This window comes from Anopheles merus, chromosome 3L (assembly GCF_017562075.2).
Source record: "Anopheles merus strain MAF chromosome 3L, AmerM5.1, whole genome shotgun sequence".
Classification (NCBI taxonomy): domain Eukaryota; kingdom Metazoa; phylum Arthropoda; class Insecta; order Diptera; family Culicidae; genus Anopheles; species Anopheles merus.
The window spans coordinates 1,459,701-1,478,517 of record NC_054085.1 but is presented as its reverse complement, the minus strand read 5'-3'; positions in this window follow the sequence as shown (position 1 = coordinate 1,478,517).

Sequence of the window (18,817 nt, the reverse complement as noted above, 5' to 3'; positions counted from 1 at the left end):
TCCGATGAAATGGATTGGTGCTTTCTGAGCAACACAACTTTGCTCGATAGTGCTTCTCCATTACGAATGCTAACGAACCCGGCCAATACACGGGTATAAATACAACCAGTGATCGCTCTAAAGCCACGTGTTCCATGGAGTGAAAAGTAAAGCTCCAATTCTGTGCCAGTGACGAAGAGTTTACTGTTAAATTAATTGCACGGTGGAGAAAATACCTTCTGCCAGGCATCAACGCAGATAAACGAAGATTGCAGCATAGCCTGAGTGAGTCAAATGCGGCTGCTCCAAGCTGCTAACGAGCGCTGCTAATTACGATCAAAGTTTTAATTTAGTTTTAGCAAGGAATTTATTACGTTTCGTGTCATGTTTGGAACAGTCACATTCGAATTAATCTCATACCGCTCCAAGCGTTCCTCAGGATTCCTCTTCCCAGTGCAGTCGTTAGTGCAATTTACAGCACTTGATGTTCCGGATGGTTTAACCAAATGAAATATACTACCAACGTTGGATGATGAACACCCTTGTGGAAAGCAAGAACATGAACAAGTAAACTGTACAGAAGCGAAGAGAAAACAATTACATAGAGAGCGTTTTCGGCACTGCCGTGAAGTATAGAGTTTTCGTTGTTTTTGCTTAGCTTTTTTGCGCCAATATGTACTCGGCGCTTCAAAATTAAAAGAAATGGAACAGCGCAAACCATAAAGGAAGTTGTACGAAGATAATTGAATTGTAAATTACGTTACATTTTGCTGTGCGAGGCGTTCATGTTTCGTAACACTGATCATTGACTGCAGGCAGCCAGTATAACCAGAATTGTATTAATTTCGGAAAATGCTACAGTTTTGCTCATGACATCCGGTACACCGCAGTTTGACAGCGGTGTTTACGAGGCATATCCTGTTTCCAACAGCGGCGTGTAATAACTCATCTAACAACACTTGCGCCGTTCGCTGCTCTGCTGGTGTTAATGGTTTTTGCTACAAATTACGTTGTCTCTCAGCGGGAGTTTGAACAAATGTTGCTAAAAGTCTTATTTTAAAAATAACAAACAAATTGTTAAATTGTAAAAACTTCATTTTTTCGAACTCAAGCAAAACATATTGTACGATGGTGTCATTTGCATTATGTAGAATTAGTTATAAATCAGGTGTAAGATTAAAATTAACCAGATAATGCTTTAATCCCCGAAATGATAAGTATGTTTTAAATATATAAATCAATATATGTTTTCCTAAATCAGAAATTCACTTGAAATGCCATTGATAAGACAATTAGTCTAATCCATAAACAAAACCACACAAATGGAAGCGAAAAGTTTTCGTTATTTGCTCTCATGAAGTTTTGAACGTTCCCACAAATTTACCAAGTATAGACAAATTTACCTAACAACAATCGATGTTTGATTGGGAGGACTGTGGGCAAAAGTTTGGGATGTTAATCAAACCATTCTTATCCTGCAGCTGCTTTGCAAGCTTTTCAAGCTCTATTTCCTTTCCTAAATTATCCACATTGCTACGATAAGGTGAACTGAGCCTCGAAGATCGGTTTCTTCTAGCCCATCCGTCCCAAAATCGCTGTCTCCGGTGCGACCAATGCCAGTGAGCAAACGAAAGAACATCACACGAATTTCTATTGAAATTATTGAAATGACTTCATCACGTTCCCTAAGTGCATAACCACCGAACGTCGCTCTGGCAAAGTGCGAAGAAAACTTTCTGCTTAACGCCAACAACCAGACACGACACGAATTCTTCTGTGCACGATGCGACCGAGATTCATTCGATGGTTTCAAGGAGATCAAATCAGAATGCAAACGAAATACCATTCCACATTGCTTCTCTCCCTTTTGCGAGAACAGCCCCTAGACCGCAAGCAGGGAAAGTTTTGAGGGCAAAATATTTTCACATCTACCGATAAACGTTGGGACTTTTGGAGAACGATGACCGTGCCTCGCTGGGAAAAGCAAATTAGAAATTCATTCACACATTCCTTCAAACCTGATTCCTTCCAGCATTTAAAATTTACGCCGGGCAACCGTTTTAACAAGCAGTGTAGAAGAACAAACGAACAGTTCCAACGGCACGTAACTCATACACTTAGCCCCGTAGTTCGTATTGTCACAATCGATACCAAATAAGCTTTAAAAACCACATTTAGTGTGCAGCATGATAGAGATTTTATAAAAACTTGATTCGATTCTTATTTGGACCGACAGCCCTCGTCCTGCTCTAGCAAGGACTAACTATAACCCAATAGGATCTTTCAATACCGGCCAAGAAGACAAATATGGTCAAACTTACTTTACCGTTAATTATATTATAAACAAAACGAAAAAATACAATAACACAATTCATTAAAAGTTTCCGTAAACTGTTATGTTACGGAAAAGAAAATACCAAGGCTCACCTGTACTAAGAATTACTTTGGGTAGTTAAAAATTGCATTGATTTCTGTTGATCCTAATAATCTTCACATAACGTCACCGGAGAGTGAATTATTATCTTCAGAAAGCTACTAATTTGACACATCTGCGTGTTTCCGCCCTCAGGCATATTCGCATCGTCAAAATGAAAGTACCCAAATGGTCACACACACAACTTTTCACACACACAAGCAGCAAAGCATCGCGCCAAGTAAGCAAAGCGCTATAATGTTTACGGGCTCAATGAAAGAATGAGCCGACAGTGCTGTATATATTCATAAATTTTCCATTTTACATCAAGCGCGTCTTGAGATGAAAGTTTGAGCCATAATTTTTTATCCATCTTTTTCTTTGCGCTCTCAGTATCGAACAAATTTGCCTGCAAAGCCCCAAGGTGACACTTTGCCTATCTCGGTTAGGCTCACCTTTAATATCACCAATGTCAACAGATAACGAAACAAGCTAAATTCGTACAGCTATACCGGCACATACACTCTACACTCTCTTAAAGAATTTTATCGACGTGCTCCATAAATTCATGCTAATGGTTAAAACTTTTCGTAGAGCCTAATAAATGTCTCATCGAAATGTGTTGCGAGCCAAGGCCTGCGTTAGGTTGAATTGCCCATTCCCTTTAGCCATCTGATGCTGCACACTAGATAGATTAATCTACTGGGGCAATTTTGTACCCTCCGTCCCCCCTGCTACCGATTTAGAATATTATCCAAACAGCACGATAAGCCGCGGCGAATTAAATACTCATTCGCACAAAACATCAACCTTGCCCTCTGTATCTAATCTAGATTTAGCAAAATCAACATTTCCACCAGATTGAAAGAGGAAAGCTAAAAACATGGCAAAAAAACAACTCCGGCACCATTTTCCTTACATCTGAAACGAGGAGATTGTAGTTAACCACATAATATCGACCACATTTTACTGCTAATGCTCGTAAACATCGATTATCGTGTCCATCGAAAATCCGACCACGGACCGTGAAGAAGGAAACGGCTGACAAACGCGTGTCTTTCGATGGAATCATCATCTTGAGCACAATTCAGACAAGAACCTGGGACTAAAGCTAAAAGCAGAACAGGAGAATGAAAATGAGCACACGATACACACACACATACACACACTCACAGATAACAACAACTACAACCTCGACGAGATTGGGGAAGGATATGATGAAGCAGATTAGGTTTCGGAGTGGACCATTCTTTCTATTTGCCGTCATTTTCGTTGAATCGTCTTATCAAAATGAGGTCAACTATCGAGAGTGTAAGTAGATGGTCAAGAAGGCTGGTTGGGCGGTAACGAGGGGAACTACAGTGGCTTGGAATGAGTGACAGCCTTACGGCGATTGCCTGATTCAGGACAACATTGCGAAAAAGCTTCCGACCGTGAGAGTGAAAGATCTTCAACATGAGTATCCAATTATGGGTACATTATGTATAGTTTCATGAAACTAGCGATATTGAAGTTAATCATGCTTGGAGGGTTAAATGAATATCGTTTCGAGCGTTACGTGGCCATTGGTTAAGAAATTTCTGCGTAAAATCAGCAGATGCAGAAATGATGCGATGAAAAAAGCAATGTATCTGCCCTTTCTATTTGTGTAGAAAAAGATTGTTATGGTGTTGTTAACAGGAATTTCGCATTTTTAAAATTTATTGTTATTTGTGTGGTAAATATCTATTGAAGCATTAATGCAGTGTGCCCATTTCTTCCATCGCACGTTGCTTACAGCTCACGTTATTAATACAAAAATATCGTTTGAAGTTTGTTTGTTTTTTAATTTACTATTTTTGTAATTTTTAATAAATTTATAAATACATTGTTCGTGCTTATATTCATGCACTGCTATTTATATCTACTAAAAAACTTTATATTTTTTGTACATATTTAATAAAATGAATTACATATTCCGTATTCCGAACACATCCGATGCACCTAAAACGAATAGTTGCTTAACATAATAAACCGCGTTAAGTGGGCTATGTCTGCACTTTTGTTTTTTTTAGTTTTGCATAGAATGAGGATACTATTATCAGTTATCCAAAAATGCCTCCGTCCAGCAAAGTGTTTCTAGAATATCAGTCATGCTCGTATCAAAAAGACTTCAAATTGCCATCTAGAATGATATAACATTATATTTTCAAGGCTTTCAATGCATACAAAAAATGTTTGTCTTTTCTGCTGGCTCGAGTTTACTTTTTCACAAAATCTTTAACAACATACATCATCTTCATGAAATAATAAAATCTATTATGAAGAGGACATACATATGGAGTATGTATATGTTTTACAAAACTGCTTCATAATTGAATTCAAACTTTTCCTGATTTTTCATTGAATTTTTAGTTCAGATCTGGCAGAGGTTAGTGGTAAAATAAAGGAACGATTTTATTTTTTCAGCAAATCCATCACGGCTGCTAAATTCACACTATTGACGCATCATCTCCGGTTTTGTAGGCTTTTGGTGAAAATACGGCGCTATCCATCGTTGGAAGTGGCATCATAAAATTTTGCACCGTGCTCGCAGGGATTTTAACTCAACAAACAATGACGCTCCAGCCTAGTCAATAGAGAGGCACTCGAATCTTTTCCAGCAAAACCGCAAAACCTCTGTGTCCGTTTGAAATGGAAGAAAAATATTTGATAATAATAACAACAACAAAGCCACCGAACCAAATTCGAAACGAATGCCTGACAATGACAATGGCGAAAAGAAAAGTTTAAAAAGAAACCGAAACGGCTTTCCACACCCAGGATATTCACCGTGAAACAATGGAAATTCGAAACAGAAACTGTTTTCTCCTGCCAACAAATAACTCCCACAATGCAGCCGTTTGTGGATGGTATTTTTCTCACATTCAACACACAAAAGCTGCGAAGAAAAATGGTTTCCTTTCCGTGCTGTGCCTTGGTGGTGATGGTGGTTTGCTCCCGCCACAGTCTCGTTCGTCTCCGCGAGCTCTCAAAGAAAACTATAGCGGCTAGCTATTGTGCGAGATAGCATAATGATGTTTCAGAAAAAGTGAAAGAGCAAAACAGCATCAGCAGTATGATATTCAAAAGTTCAAACAAAAGTTCTCCCACCCGTGCAGTGCGGGACCACTGTCGAATGAGTTCGGTGTTCTGCAAACTTAATGCACTGAAATAGTTATGCCACTGCAAGCCGGGAATTGCCATGCAGGGAATAGGTGAGCTGAGCATTCTTGCTGACGTTGAAACACACAAAACACCTCTTGAACGGGAAGCTCATAAACGGAAACAATTCTTGCGTGGTATTCCTGTTCATCAAAGAAAACTTGTGAGTTTTTGTATCCCTGGTGTGGTGCCTGCTGCATTGCCAATGACGAGATGAAAAAGGTGGGTGGCGCAATGCAATACATAACAAAAATCCCTACCTCTGAGCTGATATAATTCCCTAACAATAATAAAACACTGTGCGTTTCCATCGCGACCCGTGAGAACTGTTTTCAAAACCTTTCTTTGTACGTTTGGAAATGCGACCACACGATGTCGCCCATTTACTTTGATCGTCCTGCAACGAGTCGTGTTTCTTGAGAGGCTAGTTCGTTCCTATTCCTGTCAAGTGGACCCATTGACAAGATCTGTAGCGTCTCGTTTAGCCCGTGCCAATCTAATACGGTAACGGCGTAGCATTTGAAGAAGTTAATAATATTGCACTTGTTGCCAGCCAACGAATCCCACCCCAGTTGATAATACATTTCCCGGAAGACTCTTCAAATCTTCACGGCGGCATCAAAGACTTCCCTATCAACCGGTTTCCCAGAAGAGCCATGATTTGGCTTTCGTCTCCACCATTTCAGAGTGCTGTTTGGGAGCCAAGCTCCGGTGGTTTATTTCCACACAGCAACCAACGCAACGCAGACCCTTTTCGCGCGGTTGACAGATTTTTAGACCATATCTAGGGCCCAATTAATCACCTTTAGGTATCCATTGCCTGTCACCGCAAAACGTATTGCATGTATTGACCGTTTCCTTCAAACTGCCTCGAGCTAATTAGAAAGCGCTGGAGTGGAACCACTTTCAATCGAAAGCGAGCTATCGCCCAGCTACCATTCCGTCTACGAAAACTTCCGTCTTTTGAGTTTTGTGTGCTCAACCCATCCCTGGCTTCTTCACTTGCTGCTCGCAACGCATATTTCGTTTGCGTGTAGTCAGCGGATCGAATATGCTCACAATTTACCGAGCTGTTCAAGCTGGTGGCGAACGTTTGCGCAGCCAATATATCAGCGTCCGGTTAGGTGCGAGTGTTTGAAGGCTGAAAAGATAAAAACATCCCTAGCGTTTCTCAAACCATCAGATACCCGATGTTGACTCGCGTGCCAGCCCTTCGGTTCACTCGGTCGCACTCCAAATCTTTCGCCAAACATCCAGCTGACCTTGCAAGGACTATTGGCTTTTTTGAGGGCGAACGAACTAAAACTGTCAAAGCCCAAGACATGCGCATTTTCCAACATGGAACCATGTCAATGAGGAGCGGTAAGGCGTTCGGTTGGACTTTGTAAACATTTTACGCTGTCTGCTCACACCATCTCTGCTTGCCGCTGACCCCGCTGCCATATCTTTTTCTTCGTTGTTGACCTGAAATTTCTTTACAGATATATTTTACCCCACTGCCCTGTGCACTCCCCCCTTTTGAAGGATACCACTCTCATACCTTACGTTAGCGTTTATGCTCCCAGGGGAGGCTCAGTGATTTTTTTCTTAGAACGTGACGTTATTCACCAATTTGCCCGACCCGTCAATAAACACTGGTCCCTTTTATCCTCTCTCGTCTTTCTATGTTAGGATGGCGCTTTCTATCTGCAGTTAGTAGAAAAAAGAAAGCTACACGACATACTATTTAAGAGCATTACATAAAAAGAACATTATGCTTTCTTTTCTACCCATGCATTTCGAACCATTGAAACCATCACAAGAGCATTGTGACGAACTGGTTCGAGTCCAGTAGTAGCGAACATGAGCGGATGCAATTGTTTGAAGGTATCCATGAATGCTCTCCCTTACAGCATTCGATTCTATAGAACTGAGCAATGGTTGCCTTCAAGTAGAACTGGGTTCATGTTACGTATAAAAACTGGAAGCTGGATGCAAAACGTTCATTTGTTGGAAAGCTTTTATATGAAGCTTCCAATGAGCAATCGCAAAGGCGTGTTGGACTGTGGTGGGGAGAAATGAATTATGATGAATTTCATCAGCTGATAGAATAGTAGTCCTTTTGGAAGCTTCATTCATTTCATGAACAAATTACAATTGAAAATTGGAAATTGGAATACACAGTGGACTATCTTGCAATGAGTTTAATTCATTCCAGGTTTCTAAAACTCACTAGTTATTCGAAAAATAGTTACATGGGAATGTGTCTTTCCATACAATTTGTACCAAAAATCTATTAGTTGGTTCGATGGCTCAAATGATATCCCACAAGTCACCCCATTTATAATTTATCAAATATTCGAATTTAATCGTTTTTGTAATAAGTTTTAAAAACTGTTTAGCAATTTATTACCAGAATAGAACTGTAACCAAATAAAAAAAATACAATTAAAGAAACTGTTCAAGGAACGCTAGTGGTTATGTAATAGTTTGTTCATTAACAGAGTGTGTGGAAACACTGGCAGGCACGCTTTATTAAAAACAATATTGCAAAGATAAGATAAGCCCAATGAGAAAAAAAGGATTCCTTTAAGTTTTTTATCTAGTATTTTTTATCAGTATATTTTAACTCGAAAATGATATTGATGTACTTTTTTGAAAATAATCAAGCTATAACCATATCAAGTCTGTTCAATAATATAAATACATCTTTTTGAAAATATCAAACATACCGTTATGATTCAAATTACGGATAGTTTCAAACTCCGGAAACTCATCATGTTTTTTTTTTAATTTCTTCATCAGTACCTTCAGTATCTGGCCTTATCGTTTTTTTTTTTATTTTAAATAATTGCCATGATGTACTAAAACCAATTAAAAATGTGGCTGACCTCTAGTAGGCTCTGATGACACGGTATATAAATATTTTCTGTCGGCCAGTTCACCGCCGGAGGCATTCTTTGCAATTTTGCTAAAAACCGACGGCAGTGTAATTTCTTGTGTAATTCCTGTTAATCTCGTTCACATGCATTGAAGTACACCTGAATCCTTTGTAGAGTCAGGTATCCACATGATAACAACTGTGCTTTAACATAATGTGCTCTCAATTTCATTCAAACACGTATTTAAAATACTGTCCGGAATTAAACGTATGACTTTATTTTATTTATCTTATTTATTTTATTGTATCTTGTTTTTAATTCCGGACAGCCCAAGTAAATTGCGATTATTTTCATAAACATACGTTTTTACACAGTGATAATAACAAGAATTAAGATTCAGTAATAATAATAAAACAACGAGATTTGAAGATAGATGTTCCGAATGCCTTGATGGCAATACGGTGAATATTGTCGAGTCGCGCAGCAGTAATTCGGTTCAATGCAGCTACGATTGCAAGTGCAAAAAATCCAAACCCCGTTATCAATTAGACCGTCATCCTGTCAGTCCTGGAGGACACTGACCAACATTGGTTGTCCGGACTAGTGATGCACTCTCTGGAGCGCACCCACGACTCCGATCCGTAGTCGTCAGGAGTCGTCCGGAATCCTCCGGAGTCGTCCAGTGTTGTCCAGAGTTGCCAGGAGTCGGAGTCGTTCAAAGCCAATCGGAGACGACCGGAATCGCTGTCTACCGGGGTCAACATGAGCCGTCCGGTGCAATGTGCTTGTTATCAGCCATTTTCCCTTTTTTTTGGTTTTTTATCCTTTACTTTACGCGTGCACTTAGTATACAGCCCTTGTTTCGAAAGCCGACTCTGGCTGATTCCGGCTGACCCAGGACGACTCCAAACGTCTCCGGACGACTTTGGAGAATTTTGGACGACTTAAACTTTGAGTGACTCTGGACAACTCCGGACGACTCCGGGCGACTCTGATTCCAGTCGACTCCAGACAATTCCGGAAGACTCCTGACGATTTCGGACAATTCCAGACGACACAGTACGACTCCAGACGATTCCGGACGTCTCCGACTCCGGGCGACTACTCCGAATAATGTTGGATCTACCTTCTGGAGTTGGTTCCGAAATTACCGGCGACGGATCAAAGTCACCTGCAAATTTTGGTCAACTTTACCCATTACTAGTCCGGACCATAAAATAAGTTAAAAACAAAAAATGTATGTGTGAAAGTGAAGATTATTGACGAAATCCCGTGGCTGTCCAGGATATGAATCAGAAAGTCCGTAATTTGAAACATGAGATCAAAACTGTCCAGAATATGGATCAAAATATCGTTGCAGTTTCAAGGATTTTTGCAATGTTTCGAATAGAATTATATGAAATCTATATTTTTATTCTAAAATTTGGAAAGTTAGTTTCACTCAAGTGAGTTTTGCTGAAGTATGACCTATTAAATTTCAATCATTAAGAAATTATTAAATGCCAAAAAATGCCAAAGTATCCGTAAATCGAAGCAAAATGGCACTATAAAAATGCTTCGACCGAGGCAAGATTGACAGTAATCTATAGGGCAAAATAGACAGTTTCTTGTATCAAATCGTACTTTTTGAGACATTGATGTTCCATTCAGTAAAAAAATAGCGCACAGCTATAAAATATCTCATTTGATGTCGATATTGTCGATTGAAACACATAATAGCCGCGTGGCAAAATAGTACAAACCTAGAAGCAACTAAAAATATATTGTGTTTATTAATAGTCGACTAAATAAAGAGAAATAGATCTGTCTGATAATGGGTGGTCATCTTTTCAAAACAATTGAATAATTCATCAGAAGGGTCGCTACACACGGAGGACGATATACACGATGCAAAAAATTTGTTTCTAAGCTAGAGTAAAGCTAGAAATTTAGTTTAAAACAACCTTGGCATTTCTTGTAGCTGATTAGATTTTTTTGTTTATTTTAGTTACATTCAGCTTAACATTTTATCAAATTTTGGTTTGTGTATGTTTTTTTTATATTCAGCACTTAAGTATATTTTAAATTCGCAGACAGATACTTGTTTAAAATTGGCCACACGAATCCATTTAATAGACGTGCTGGTTCTTACAAGCCCGTATAGGTTCGATACCTCATTGGCGTCATCTCCAATGAAGGGGGAAACTATATTTGATGGTATATTATATTATATAAATGTTGTTTTAGTTAGAAAATAGAATATTTTTTCGTTTCCAGTGTACTTTTGGAGTCTATTTCTCTGCATTATTTGTTATTTATTTATTAAAATGCAACGATCTACTAGTGGCCCTCTCGAAGCGAATTCTCTTCCATTCATTACATAAAGTTACGTGTCAGTCATCGATTTGTCACGTTTAGTCTTAGGTTAAAATAACTAACACGTAGAAGGTCGCACGGCACGAATACAATTTAACAACGCAGCGCGCGACATGTCTGCTTGATGACGATCAGAAATGACATTAAACTCACGGAACATAAGAATAAATGGATCAAAGGAGCCAAAGCGAGTGCGGCGTTCCTACTTGTCAAGTAGCGATCTAGCTCGGAGCGATCGCGGCGGGACATACATGTTGAGCCTCGAAGGAAGTGCCGGCGAGTCGATCCGTCGATTGTCAAAAAGTCGGGCGACAATTTCTTAAGATATTGTTATTTATGCGTTATATTTTTTAAACAACATAAATAATAGATTTAGGATCACTAAACCTATAATCTTGGAAATTAACTATTTAAGCCATAACATAAATCCTAACCAAACTATGTCAGTAAAGCGAACGATCTGATAATCGGTACAAAATACACCTGTTCTCACTTTCCTCTGAATCTTTATCCGGTTGCTATGGATCGCAATCCATGAGAATGGATTACAATTTACTACGTCTGAATCATTTTCAGCTACGTTTGGATTGCTTTCAGCTACATTTGGATTTTACGGAAATTTGCGCGAGCTACTGCAAAATCCAAACTTAGTTGAGAGCGATCCAAACGTTGCTGAAAGCGATCCAAACGTAGCTGAAAACGATTCAGACGTAGTTGATTGCAATCCATTCTCATGGATTGCGATCCATAGCAACCGGATAACGATTCAGAGGAAAGTGAGAACAGGTGTATCAAAATTAAGTTATATCAGTATTAAAGTTTATTCGAATAGTATTAATTTTTGTATTAATTTAAATAGTATTAATTAGGCATTGTGTTACGAGAAATCAAGCCTAGAATGGACCGTCCCCCGTAGCAAGGATTTTCTATCCGGCTGCGTGGTAACGAATTAAGTCTCGAAAGCCTGTATAGGCCGGCATGTCCACGTAGGTCGTTAGGCTGAATAGAAGAAGTTACGAGAAATAGAGTACATAACTCTACAAGAATGACAAACAAAACAAATCAATTGATTAAGTGCAATCTACTTTAAGCAACAAAAAAGCATCGTGTGAAAATTTATCATCATTTTAAACTTTTCAAAAAAAACTATTCTGTTCAAAGCAGTAAAACAGTAAAGTAGTCCAGCATTGCCTGGTAACTATTTATCAGCAATTAACAGCCTCGGTATGAATGGAAGAAAAACAAACCACCGATCATAAATCGTACTGTTTTCTCCGAAAATATATTTCACTTTTTTACCCAGCGTTTCATACGCATTTCCCTTCTCCGCTCGCTTCTCGTTACTAAATGGCACCAACACGACGCCGAGACTCAAATCAACAAACAAGGACACACAATTTATGCCTTCTATTAGCATTAATATATCCGTGAAAGTAGTTCATTTGGACGGTAATTAAATTCACCTTCAACCGCGACTCACAACGCCCCTCGATGGCGTTTTTGCACGAAGCTACTCGCATACGCATCGAACCAAAGATACCCGTGTTGGGGTTGGTACGTTTTCAGTCCTCAAACCACGGGCTGTCTTCCCTCGTTCCTGCACACTACTGGTGGGCTGAGTTGGCCGAGCTTGCAGCACTTAGTCAACTGTCAACGAGTCGTACCGAACCCTCGTGAAGAAGCGTCCACTCGCATGCTGCAATCTATGGTCGCAGCAAAAACCTGTCCAAGTGGTGGCTGCTGGCTGTTTGCTTCACGGCCCGTTTCAAGCGTCAGTGGCAATAAATTATCTCCCCTAGTACGATTCGAAACTCAACGATCGCCGTGGTATGTTTCTTGTCGTAGCTTCCGCTCAGCTTTATCCCTTGAGCCCTGCTGGAAAGGACACATTTTCCTATGGTCCGGTGGCGTTTCAGACGTCCCCGGGTTTTACCCAGCTCACCACTCGCCGAAAAGATCATCATCAGCGGAATTGAATTTACAGTTGTAGCAAGTTTTCTGTCTCCACCTCTTAGACGGCCCTTCAGCGGACCATTCGCCATACAACTGAGACTACCCGTTGCCCATCGTATTCAGTTCCAAGAGTTCCTGCAGTCTCTTAAGATTTGTGGTTTTTGTGCGCTGCAATCTTTCTCAAGAAAACCCCACACCGTTTCGCTAAAGCGCCCGTCAACCATTAAAACACAAGCCGAAAAGAAAATGGCACTAGCAGGGAAAGCAACATTTTGGGACTGCCAAATCAACGGACAACGGGTAACGGGTGGAAAGCACGCGAAGGAAAAATTTGCGACAAGGGACATTTGCACCTCCCTGGCTATCCTTCTTCTCGTGACAATTGCCATACCGTGCGCCTTACGGAGCTGCTTGCGATGATATCGGGGACATTAGCAGCAAAAGACGAAGTTCTTAAAGGATTGGGTCGGTGTTTGCTTGAAAATTCCTCCGAATGGTGTTTTTCGTGTGGAAAGAGTGGTGTCTGCGCTCTACGCCAAACTTGTCGTTGAAACGGACGACGAGAGTTACAGTTTAAATCAGTGTCATCAATTCCAGTCAAACAGAGGCTAACCCATTCGCGTTGTACCGAATGTTGGCAGTAATTTTGGCCTAAGGATTTTCCACAGCGAGTGTAGAATAATGGTAATATCACTAATTAGTGGTCGCGTTTGTTGTATCATGTATCTAAGGACTATACAAATGTAACTGGTTAATAACACCAAGGAGTCAAAAATGTTTAACAATATTTAGACGAATTTAGAAGAACACAAGTCAGAAGTAAATCAAATATGGTTAACAAAGATATTGACGTGAGGTCTAATTGAGACAACATATAGTCGTCAATAAGTTATTTATTTGTTATTTGTTATTTATTAATTAAAATTCAACGGACCGCGAGTGGCCCACTTGAAGCGAATTCGTTTACAATCATTATATCATGGTCCCGTTTCGGTCATCCATTTGTCACGCTCAGTCTTAAGTAAAATAATTAACACGTAAAAGGCCGCACGATGCGAATACTATTTAGCAATGCGGTGCGCGACATGTCAGGTTGATGACGATCACAAATGACATTAAACTCACGGCACATACGAATAAACGGATCAGAGGAGCTAAAGCGAGTGCGACGTTCCTGCACACCAAGTAGCGATCTAGCTCGGAGCGATCTCGGCGGGACATACATGTTGAGCTTCGAAAGAAGCGCGGGTGAATCGATCCGATTGTCAAGAAGTCCCGCGACAAACAGCTTCTGAGCGTTGCAGTTCCGTTGCTTCAAAGTCTCGATGCCAAGCAACGCACAGCGTCCCTCATAGTCCAGTTGGACACTCCAGGAGCGCAAAGCGAACCGCGTAAATTTGCGCTGGATCGACTCTAAACGAGCTAGGGGCGAGCAGCTGTAGGGCACCATACTACCGAAGCGTATTCTAGCACTCGCCGCACCAAAGCGCAGTATAGCGTCTTGATGCAGACTGGGTCAGTGATGTCTCGTGCTATTTGTTTTAGTAAGCCGATCAATTGGTTACCCTTAGTGACAACGTGCTCTAGTTGGTCGTGGAAGCTCAAATTTTCGTCAAGGAACACTCCTAGATCCGTGACACAGCTTTTGCGCCCAATGGTAGATCCATTTAACGCATAGTCATACACTAAGGGGCACCGCTTTCTCGCAAACGTAACGACAACACACTTCTCGACGCACAATTCAAGAACATTCAAAGAGCACCATGACTGGAAGGCACTTAGAGTGGCTTGAAGGCGGAGTTGGTCTGACCGGTCACGGATACGCAGGAACAGCTTCGCGTCGTAGTAGGTGGCTGTCAGGAGGGAGCAACCGTGTTACGTCATTCAGGAAAATGACAAACAGCAGCGGTCCAAGGTTACTCCCCTGCGGCACCCCCGAAGAAACATCGATACGGCGCGACGTATGGGGTCCCATCTTCACGCAGTATGTGTGACCAGCAAGATAGGAACGCATCCAGGCCAGCAGCTGCACAGGCAGGCCAAGCGTTTCGAGCTTTGCGAGCAGCAAGGCGTGCGGAACGCTATCGAAGGCAGCCTTGATGTCCGTGTAAACTGCGTCGATCTGCGAGCCGACATCGATGGTCCTGTGGCAGAGGCTAACGAACTCAACCAGATTGATGGTGGTTGAACGCGGAGGGACAAATCCATGTTGAGCTGCGCTAATGTAGTTCGAGGCAGCTGCGAGAAGAGGTTAGTACACCAGGAGCTCGAAGACCTTAGCGCAGGCACAAAGCAATGTAATGCCACGGTAATTACATGCATTTGATTTGTCCCCCTTCTTGTGCACTGGAACAAGCCACGAAGTTTTCCAGCAGGCAGGATAGATGCCCGAACGCAGCGAGTCGCAAAAAATCGAGGCCAGGATGGGTGCGATGGTGGTGCCACAACGCTTAAGAGTGGAAGCCGGGATCCCGTCAGACCCTGGAGCAAACGAAGGTTCCTGTCAATCGCCTTCGAGACTGAATGCTCATCGATGATCGGCAAGCTTGGGGCCATAGCATCCACCGGTACGTTTGATAATGCGTTGGCTATCTGCCTCTCATCAGTTACCGCTGGAAGTATAAATAATTAGAACAAATCCATGGGTTTAAGTCCCTGGACTAAATCTCCTATACTTAGTACTGAAATAATAAGAACATAAGAGACAACATTTAGCATTATCGACTGCAATACTATGTTTAGAGCAAGACAATTAGGTTCACAATCAGTTTTTATCCCCTGTTCAATAAAATTCAAACAGAATTGAATGTATCATTGTTTTCGTTTTGTTGTAACGTAATAATTATATCGGCAATTAAATAATGGATTTTTATTATTACACAATTAGCATCTTTAGTTCGATCGATGTTCGATGTTCGGATTACTAATTCAAACAAGAATAATCAATACTTGATACAACTGCACATGGATTGACTTTTCAATCACATTTCAAAAAGAGGTCTTGTAAACCTGTACGCACACCCATAAAATATAGCTACTATATTCCAAGATATATTATTTGTAGAATCACGAACAATTAAAAATTATACTTTTGACATCCTTCACCCTTGTTTACAAAATATCATAAAAATTTAACCTAATAACTTAAAGGTACAAATGTACTATCAAAATCGGCATTCTCGATATTCTAAAGCACCACTCATATTGATCATCCAAATACATGAGTAAAATAACAGTAATGGAACACAGAAATTATCTATCACATTGGTTTTAAACCGAGGGGCCTGGGAGTTTCCTCCCTAGGGGAAATTTTGACTTTGTTTACATGGAAAACCACTGCCAGTCTACAATCGATCGCTTTTTTCTCAACTAGACGCAGTCCCGCTCATTGCACGCAACAAACACGCCAAGCCTCATGCTCTGACAACGCAGCTCAATTGACTTACCGTATACCCGCTTTATCCAACCACCACAATGACAACGCTACCGCTGAGTATTTAAGCTGCTATTATCAAAACGTTAGAGGTTTGCGCACTAAAACAAAAGAATTTCACCTAGCTGTATCGGAGGCTGACTTCGACCTTATCGCCCTTACGGAAACTTGGCTTGTTGACAACATTCCATCTGCTCTTCTCTTCAACAACAACTTCTCTGTTTACCGCTGTGATCGCTCTCTCAGCGGCTCTAGCTCTCGCGGTGGTGGTGTTTTGCTAGCCGTTTCTAACGCATACGAGTCGATAGAATTACCTTCCCGTGATCGTTCTCTCGAGTATATTTGTGTGCGCGTCACCTGCAATAACGCACATCTGTACATCATGGTAGTATACATTCCACCGCAGCTTAGCTCCGAGATATCGACTCTTCGCTCTCTACATGATTGTATCAGCGGCTTCACTCTCACACTGAAGCCTTCGGATCTGCTGTTTGTTATTGGCGATTTCAATCAGCCTAGCATAAGCTGGTCCACAGCTGATCCTTTGTCCTCGCCAGCATACTCATCAATCACGCACTATGAACCAACTGCGCGCTCACTGGCCAACAACACCTTTGTGGATGGATTTAAATTTAACGGATTAGTGCAACTTAATCACATCAATAATTCGCACGGACGCATGCTTGACCTGCTCTACGCTAACAATGCTGCAGCTAAATTGTGTTCGCCTGTCTTTCCAAGTGTTGTTCCGCTTGTACCTCTTGACTCCTATCACCCGGCGTTTGACTTCAATATACGTATTAACTCGTCGACCCGACGCAATTCGACGACTCGACAAAACTCGACGACAACCGCATTTTATCGTTATAACTTTGCTAAAGCTGACTATGTGAAACTGAACGACATGATTTCAATGTTTAACAATAGCTTTCATTGTTCCAATTTTATTTCACTTGACGAAGCAGTATGTTCATTCTCGTCCTTCATGCTGCAAGCCTTTGTTGTATGCGTCCCAGTTCAGCGTCCTAAACCTAACCCCCCCTGGGCGGACCGCACACTCAAACGACTCAAACGTGTAAAAAGAGCTGCTTATCGTCACTACCAAACGCGCCGCTGCCAAAGATCTCGCTCGATCTACTTTGACACGCACTCTTTATACTGCAGCTATAACAGGTTTCGATATCGCAGATATTTGAGTAAAATCCAACGTAACCTCTGCAGGTGGCCTGACTCGTTTTGGCGCTTCTACCACAGCAAAACAAAATCTACGCATACACCGAAATCCATTACGTATAAAGGAGCAACAAGTGCCAACACTAATGAAATGTGCAATCTCTTCGCGGATCGCTTCGCAGATTGCTTTTCACCGGCCATGAATGATACCGATACCATTGATGCTGCTCTCGTCAACACTCCGGCTGGCGCAATTAACATGAGCACTCCTTTCATCGACAGTGAGATCGTTTTATCTGCCCTAGCGCAACTAAAGCCTTCCTTCGCTCCTGGACCCGACGGAATTCCTTCTACCGTGCTGAAACGCTGTCAAACGACAGTAGCACCTATCCTTGCAAAATTGTTCAATGCATCGCTAGCCAATGGCTACTTTCCCAAAACATGGAGGAAATCTTGGATGGTTCCTATTTACAAAAAGGGCGACAGGACAGATGCCATCAACTACCGGGGTATTACATCTTTGTGTGCCATTGCCAAGGTGTTCGAACTAGTGATATACAAACATCTGCTACATGCATGCCGCAGCTACCTAAGCCCGTATCAACATGGATTCGTGCCAAAAAAGTCGACTACCACGAACCTGGTTGAATTTGTAACCTATTGCACTAATCAAATTGATGCCGGAGCTCAAGTCGATGCAATTTATACAGATCTGAAAGCAGCATTCGACTCTCTTCCGCACGCAATTCTTCTCGCTAAACTCGACAAGCTAGGAGTTCCCAGCTCGCTCGTACAGTGGCTTAAGTCTTACCTAACTAATCGCACATACACCGTGAAAATTGATAAGCACATGTCCAAAGAAATAGTCAGCAGCTCGGGTGTGCCACAAGGAAGCAATATTGGCCCGCTTCTCTTCATATTGTTTATCAACGATGTTACCCTGGCTTTACCTCCCGACAGTATCAGTCTGTTTGCCGACGACGCAAAAATTTTCTCGCCTATTCACAACACAGGCGATTGTACATTCCTGCAAGACTGCATCGAAATTTTCTGTTCGTGGTGCAAGCGTAATGGACTGACTATCTGCATCGAGAAATGCTACTGTGTGTCTTTTAGTCGATGCAGGAGCCCAGTGACTGGGACCTACTTCATGGACGGCACTGCAGTTAATCGACAGAATCATGCCAAAGACCTGGGCGTTCTGCTTGACTCTAGTTTGAACTTTAAACAGCATATCGATGACGTTGTAGCCAGAGGAAATCAATTACTTGGCGTGGTTATCCGGACAACTAATGAATTCCGTAACCCCATGTGCATTAAAGCTGTGTACAACTGCATCGTTCGTTCGGTTCTGGAATATTCGTGCGTAGTCTGGAGCCCAACTACCGCTTCTTCAATTGCTCGACTTGAGGCGATTCAACGTAAGCTCACGAGATATGCCCTACGCCTACTTCCCTGGCAGGATCG